The following is a 7,413-nucleotide window of genomic DNA, read 5'->3' on the forward strand; positions in this document are numbered from 1 at the left end:
TGGAATACGTGTCAACCGATCAACAAGTGACTGATATCTTCATAAATCCATTCCCTGAGACTAAGTTTTATTACTTTAAAAATATTTTAGGTCTTTTAAATTTAAATTAATTAATAATGCATAAACTTAGGGGGAATCTGATAGTCAGCTGATAAGTCTGACATGTTGAAACAACTGTCTCTAACCCAGATGAAAGAAGAGTCGGTTAATGACACTGTATATCAGATGAGGTTATGCATAAGCAACCTGTAATTTCAGTAGAGTATATTAACTCAACTGATAGGTAAAGTCTGCTGTCAGCATTGTATATCAGCTGGATATAATACACTATCAACTGAGTACAACAACTCAGCTGATGAGCAAAGTATGGTGACAAGCATAGTATATCAGTTGTTATTGTGTGTCAACAGAACGTCTTCAGCAGAGTAGTGACACTCAGCTGAAATATAAGGCATGCGGACAACACGGTGTGTTAGCTATCTTAGTGCGTATCAGTAGACTACTCTTCAGTCGAGTGGAATAATATTTCGACCTTATCAATACGTTGTCGCATTATCTCCCTTAGGATAATGAACAGTCACATTTATAAACTAAATTTTTAAAAAAATAAATACTTCCCTTTATTTCTTTTTTGAAAATTGTGTACGCATATTTTAGTCCAAATAACATGAAGACACGTGGCTGTCATGTTATATAAATATGTGACCAATATTTTTAAACGACTCACATTCTCAAATGCGATTCACATTCTCTCTTGCGATCTCAGCTCTAAACCCAAACTTTCTTCATCTTCTCACTGAAATCCTAAGCATCTGCAATGGCGTCTTTCTCTCAAAACATTCTGCAAGCACACTTTGAGTCTGTCTAAACTCTAGCGATTCCTAAGATGGCGGATATCTTCCAATCCCTAGAGGTAAATGGCCTGAGGAAGATCCTAGGGGGAATCAATAGCGTACATGGAGAAGAGGTACGCTAGTTTTTCTCGACAGCAAAGGTCATCGAGGACACCGTCTAGTTCTCTTTGTCTCAGAAGAGGCGTTCTATGAACACTTTGAGCTTCCGATAGAAGGGATCATCGCCTTCAAACAGATACCGGCAGCGACAATTAAGGATATGCAGATGGCTTTCTCGAAATTCTCTCAACCCATTCCTCTTTATGGAAAGAAGAAGTTGATGAAACCATAATATCGTCTACTCAACGATATTGTAGCAAAATCCTTCGAGCAAAGATAGGGTCATTCGACGCATACACTCAGGACCACTTTAAGATAATGGTGGGCATTACAAAAGGAATGACCATCAACTGGTCATCATTCCTCTTCACAACCCTAATAGCCATGGTGATGTTCCCGGAGAAGCAGCATGCTGGATTTACTGTGCAGATGAGAAGGCTGCTCGAGAACTTCAAGGTAAACATATGTATGGGAGAGAACATGCATTCATCCAAGATTCCGACCAACAGGATAGTTAGTAACTACATTCTCAAGATAAGAGGGGTGCAAGACTCTAGCCTCAAAATATCCGCACAGCAATCAAGCAGACAGTCAACAAGCCTCTCCTCGCGACCAATAATAGGAAAGAGAAGGAGGTTGATAGTTGAGGAATCTGCTGAAATCTTAAGTGACCGAGCCCTTGACTGAACAAGAGAGTCAATCGAGACTATTTCTAAGGACAAGAAGGCACGACTAGAGAAAACTACAAAAGTAGAGGTAGCAACAGAATCTAATGTAGTAATTGAATTAAATGTCACTACAGTCCCAATTACAACTCCTGAGGTAACCCCTGTAGTGATACCAGTTGAAGCATCAACTAAACATCCTACCGTAGTACCAGCTGAAGCACCAGCTAAAGCATTAGCTGCAGTGTTAGTTGATAATCTTGCTGAAAGACTAGCTGCAACGTCAGTTGAAGGCCCTGCTGCAGAACAAACAACAACAACTTTACCAGTAGTTTTTTCATTAACAACTGTCTCACCAGTAGATACCGTAGTAGCAGCTCTAACTGCTAAAGGTATCTAAATAGCTGTTGCACGACCTGCCGAAGTTGTAGGAAAAGGAATTACGATTGTTGAACCCAAGGCTCCCTCCTCGGAACAATACAGAATAGATCTGATAATGGAAGAGATCGAGGAGAAAGCGAAGGAAAGGCTAAAACACTTCGACAACTGGAGTGATAGGAGGCTTCACGGTAGGTTCTCTGATTTCTTAACAATCCTAAAGTGGACCTCCACTACCAACATACATGAAACTCTCAAAAGGAGGGAGTTAGTTGTAGTCAATATTAGAGGAGCTAACCTGCAAACACACCTTCGCCAGAGAATGGCTAATTACAAGCCAACGGACAAAACTACATGGATGGATGCCAAAGTTAATGTGAAGCTGCAACAGATCCTGTAATCACTCAATTCAAGAACCATGACAATCACTCATCTTCTTTGCCTTTAATGCACTAACATAAACAGATCAAAACGCACTTAGAGAGAGAAATTTTCTCTGGAGATTTTTTTCTCACATCGGGCACGACCGGCACATCAACGCCGCCGGAGCTTTTGACGTCGGAATGATTTCAAATTTCTCCAGTAGGTGCGTCTCTTTCCCCCCTACAATCTGACCGAAGGAATTTCAATTTGAACGGAGGAATCGGGAGAAATCACGATTATAGTTTCTAGATCGGATATTTAGGTCGTTTTCGGCACAATCGGCACGATCGGCACGAACAAGACACGGATTCTTGCCACGACCGCGCTTCTACATTGGAAGTCAGCCGCCATCCTCCAGCACCTTCGATCGGTTGTCGTGCGCCCTCTGGAACGTGTTCTGTTGTGCAAGGAACGGTCACGGTCATCTTCTCTTACCGTTTACAGGAACATTTCCTCAAACCCCCTTCTGCAGAGACTTGACGTCAAATCGGCGTCGGTCGCCCTCCTCTTCTCACTTTTCGTTTACAGGTTAGTTCGGACCTCGGTCGGGAAATCAAACCACACCGCGAGGCGCGGGTAGGTCTCCATTGAACTTCTTTATCGCCGTTTGAATCAAGTGTTCGGTCTGGAGGAAGCTTTTGTAGCTACAGACCGTTCCAAAATTGCTTAAACCCTTTCTTGTTTGAGCAATTATTTTCAATCCCCTGTTCCGGTGCGATTGGTTTCCAATCGTGCTGTTTGCTCCCACCCTTTGCTGCAGAATTCCAACCTTTGTGGCTCCTTTGAAGATTAGGCAGTTTGCGCTTGATCTTTCCAATGACTGGTACGCGCCCGTCCAGTGTAGTTACTCGGGCAAGGGGCGTCCTTCAAGTCCGCCCTGATGATCCTAAGAAGGTGCTGAAGGGGCCGTCGACAAGCAGCAAGGCTAGGTCTGATAGACGAACTCGCAGGTCTCTTAACAATCCCAGGAAGCAGAAGCCAGAAATCATGGATGAAGTCCTAAACAACGGAGAAAATGCGCCTATTGATTCTATGCCAAATACATCATCGGGTATGAGTTCTTTTCCACATGTTGATGAATTACATGAGAATAGTTCTATTGGGGATTCATACTGTAACAATATGCATGTTCATAATAGAAATGATAGGATTGAATTGATAGGAAAACACAGTACTGCATATAGAAATGATAGGACTTTAATTCCAGAAAATTCTGTTGTTACTGGACTTGCTGCACAGAATGGACCGTTAGAGTCGCTGGTTGGTACCCTAGACCTGACCGGTCATTCTGTTGGGAAGTTGGATTTGAAATCTTGTCTTGTTAAAATTGATGACAATCGGGTCGCTTGTGCTGAAAATTCAGTCCCAATGTTGGAGATAATCTGTCAAAAAGGCTCTAAGATAATGCAGGAAAATGATATAAATTGTACAGGTTTATTGGGTCCTATTGAAAGCTCAAAATTGGGGTCTGTTTCTGAATCGGGTGAAAACATTATGCTGAGATTTATGTCTGTTTTGAATGATCCTACTGAAGTTGGTACTGGTGTTCCTATTGAGGTAAGTATGACAGAGCTGAATAAGACTGTTGATCGAGAATTAATAGGTTCAAAGAATATTACAAGGTCGGGGTCAGTTTCAGAAGCAGGAAAACATGACAGTTTGGGTATTTCAGGTGCAGAGAAAGATCAGAAAACAAATTTTACCGGTCCTACTAAAGAGGATGCTAAACTGGGCAAAATAGATCATTTTGAAATTGCCTCTACAGGGTTGGAGATATCAGCTGTTCAGAGTCTATTAGGTCTAAAGAAGGATATAATTTCAGAGTCTTGTTCTACAATGAGAAATCTTGCAAATCTAAAAGTCTCGGGTTCCATTAATGATCAGAATGCTAAGTCTACCTGTCCTGCTAAGGATCAAATGGAAAGTCAGATATCCAAACAATGTAATAGACTTGAAAAAGGTTGGACAGAAGACACTAAATGCGCCCAGGATTCTGAAACTGAGGCTAAAATTACAGGATCTTCTAAACAGCCTGCACATCTAGCTGAAACTATTAAAGGACATAGTCTAACAGAATCTGGAAACACATAAAAAATTGGATCTGAGTTAGAGCTATTCATGGAAATAAATTCAGCTAAATTAGAAAAGCCTAATAATACATATATAAAGGATGATGAACTGAACTTGATTGGTATAGCCAATGGTGAAAGCTTGACTGGAAATTATATTGATTCGTTGATTGATGACATCATGAATGACAATCTGGGTCTGGATATGGATCTCATGGAAGCTACAAATAAGTTGGGTCAGAATTTAAGTCAGAGTATAAGAGGTGAAGAATGTATGAAACTAGAAGAATTAGCCAACGGTTTTCGCTTGGTCGGGTCTGATGAGGGGTTAGCCAACGGTTTTCGCTTGGCCGGGTCTAATATGGGGTTAGCCAACGGTTTTCGCTTGGCTGGGTCTGAAAAAGATAATTTGGTTGAAAAAAGTTGGGTCTAACAAGGGTGGATAACATGAATATTCAAGTCATTGATCCTGAACACGCCGGTCTTGGATACACTAAAACTACTCATGGCATTGGTCATATCTCTTCAAATGCCGGTCCTAGCTCTTCAAACGTCGGTCATAGCTCTTCAAATGCTGGTCCTAGCTCTACTAATGCCAGTCCTAGATCTTCTAATGTCAGTCCTAACTCTTCTAATGCCGGTCCTATCTCTTTAAATGTCGGTCCTGACATCACATATCCACCTTCTACCGGTCCTAATCGCCAAGATAATAAATCTACTAACAAAGCTATGAGCCACCGGTCGAATCAAAAGAACCAAAGCATAGATGTTGATTTGGAATCAGACGATAGCACTGACTATGATGAAACAATAATATGCGACCTCGAATATCATAAATCCATGAAGAAGATATCGGCAACAAAGATCAAACCAAAAGCAAAGAGGCATAATTCTTCCAAAACAAGTGCTGAAATTGAAAAGATCGATCAAGAAACTAGATCGAATAATTCTAAAACAGCTAAGAAGGGTAAGAATGAATCGAAAATCAAAGAAAGGAAAAACATGAAGGCAAATAACTCAAGTTCTAAGAAGAATGCTGAAGTAAATCCCAAGGAAACTGTGACACCCGAGGCTAACCCTGATATATTGAACCTGGGTGCGTTTTCTCCACTCGTTAATCTGGATCCTGAAATGCCAATTGATAGTATTCAAAAGAGGAAAACTGATACACAAGAGAAGAGCACTAAATGGGATATTCTAAAGAAGATCGGAACAATTGAAGGCAACGGTTTTGTGGGAAATATAAGGGTTAGATGGGCCGAAAAGAACAAACAAGTCAGGAAAGATAGCATCCCTGAAACAGTCACCTCCTCAGCTCCTCCTACTGCTGCAATTCCTGGCAAAGAAAATACTCAGGCTGATAACAAGGATCTTACTGCTGGTCCAACGTGGTCAATGAGGAAAAACGAAATAGCAAATTTGGCAGGACTGAGAAACCAGATGAAGAAGCTATTTTTCCAAATTAATAAACAAGAGATTACGATGCCCCAAGAAAGAAATGATCAGTTGAATGCTCAGTTCAAAACTCACTATCTAAAGAATTGGAATCTCTTCAACAAAGACCAATATGATGAAGTGATCAAGTGAACGGTTGACGCCATGAAAGAAATTTCGAAATGTAGTAAAACAAAGGTGTACACTATCATGAGCAACCCAAATAAAACTTGGCAAGAAGGAAAGGTGTGGAATGGAAATGCCATGAGCGATCCAGAAAAGGGAAAATTCCAGATAGACACCTTATTCCCAAAGGTAATTACACTTGATCATCCTCACCGATTTGAGCTCCCACCCGAAATTGAAGAAAAATGTGTCAAGGCATGGGAGTTTGTCATAGTTGGTCATTTTATGGGCAACATGAAAGCACCATTTGCTGAGGTTAAAAGAACGTTGATGGGTCAGTGGGAATCCTCTGGTCTAGAGAGGATCACAATCAATGATCACGGATTCTACTTTCTATCTTTCAGGAATGGAAGCGAAATAAAGTCGATCATAGAGAGTGAATATACTTTTATCAGGGGAAAAAGATTCAAGTTGTACAAGTGGAGCGAGGAACTTAATACTAATCATAGACCGCCTGAACTTGAACAAATCTGGGTAAATCTCAAGAATGTTCCACCACACATGTGTAACCCGATGGGCCTGGCCTATATTTCAAGCATTATAGGCAAACCACTTATGTTTGACCCAGCAATGGAAGATTATGAGCGTGCATCTGTGGCCAGAGTTAGTGTCGAAATCCATCCAAGTAGCTCTCTTCCAATCAAGCTTGAACTTAAAGATAGACTGGGAAATTTATTTGACATTGAAGTACAATACGAATGGAAACCAAATCGATGTATATGGTGTAGCACTTTCACACACGCTAAGAATAAATGTCCAGTCAATAATAATCTAAAATCGAAGACCAATAACAACACTCAAGTAAGCGATATCAATGACTCTAACCAGGCTCAGGTTGAGAGAAATGTGAACAGGTCTGAACTTAACAGCAATGAACGCACTAAGGATGATAAGATGGGCAACCAAAAGCAAGAACAGATAAGGGTAAGGAAGAAGATAGGAAAAAGAATGAAGTGGGTAAGGGTACAAGCTGGCCCTACTAACGTTGATCATATTGGTCATGTTCAGGGCAGCGGTCCTAAGGATTCTGTTTTCTCAAGAATAGGTCCTATTCAAAATGTCAGTCCTGGTCAGGGTATCGGTCCTGATAAAGCTGGACATAGACACACCGGTCCTAGAGCTTCTCATAAAGCTACTGTTCCTAGCCATATTGACCATATTAAGTCTGGTCTTGGACTTGTTGATCATGAAACTACTCAAGCTACCGGACTTGCTACTACAGGTCCTGATGAAAAGTGTGCAACCATTGCTGATCCCGGCTATATTGGTCCTAATACTGGCACAAGTCCTATTATTGTGGATGAT

The sequence above is a fragment of the Impatiens glandulifera genome, chromosome 1 (assembly GCF_907164915.1).
Source record: "Impatiens glandulifera chromosome 1, dImpGla2.1, whole genome shotgun sequence".
Lineage (NCBI taxonomy): Eukaryota > Viridiplantae > Streptophyta > Magnoliopsida > Ericales > Balsaminaceae > Impatiens > Impatiens glandulifera.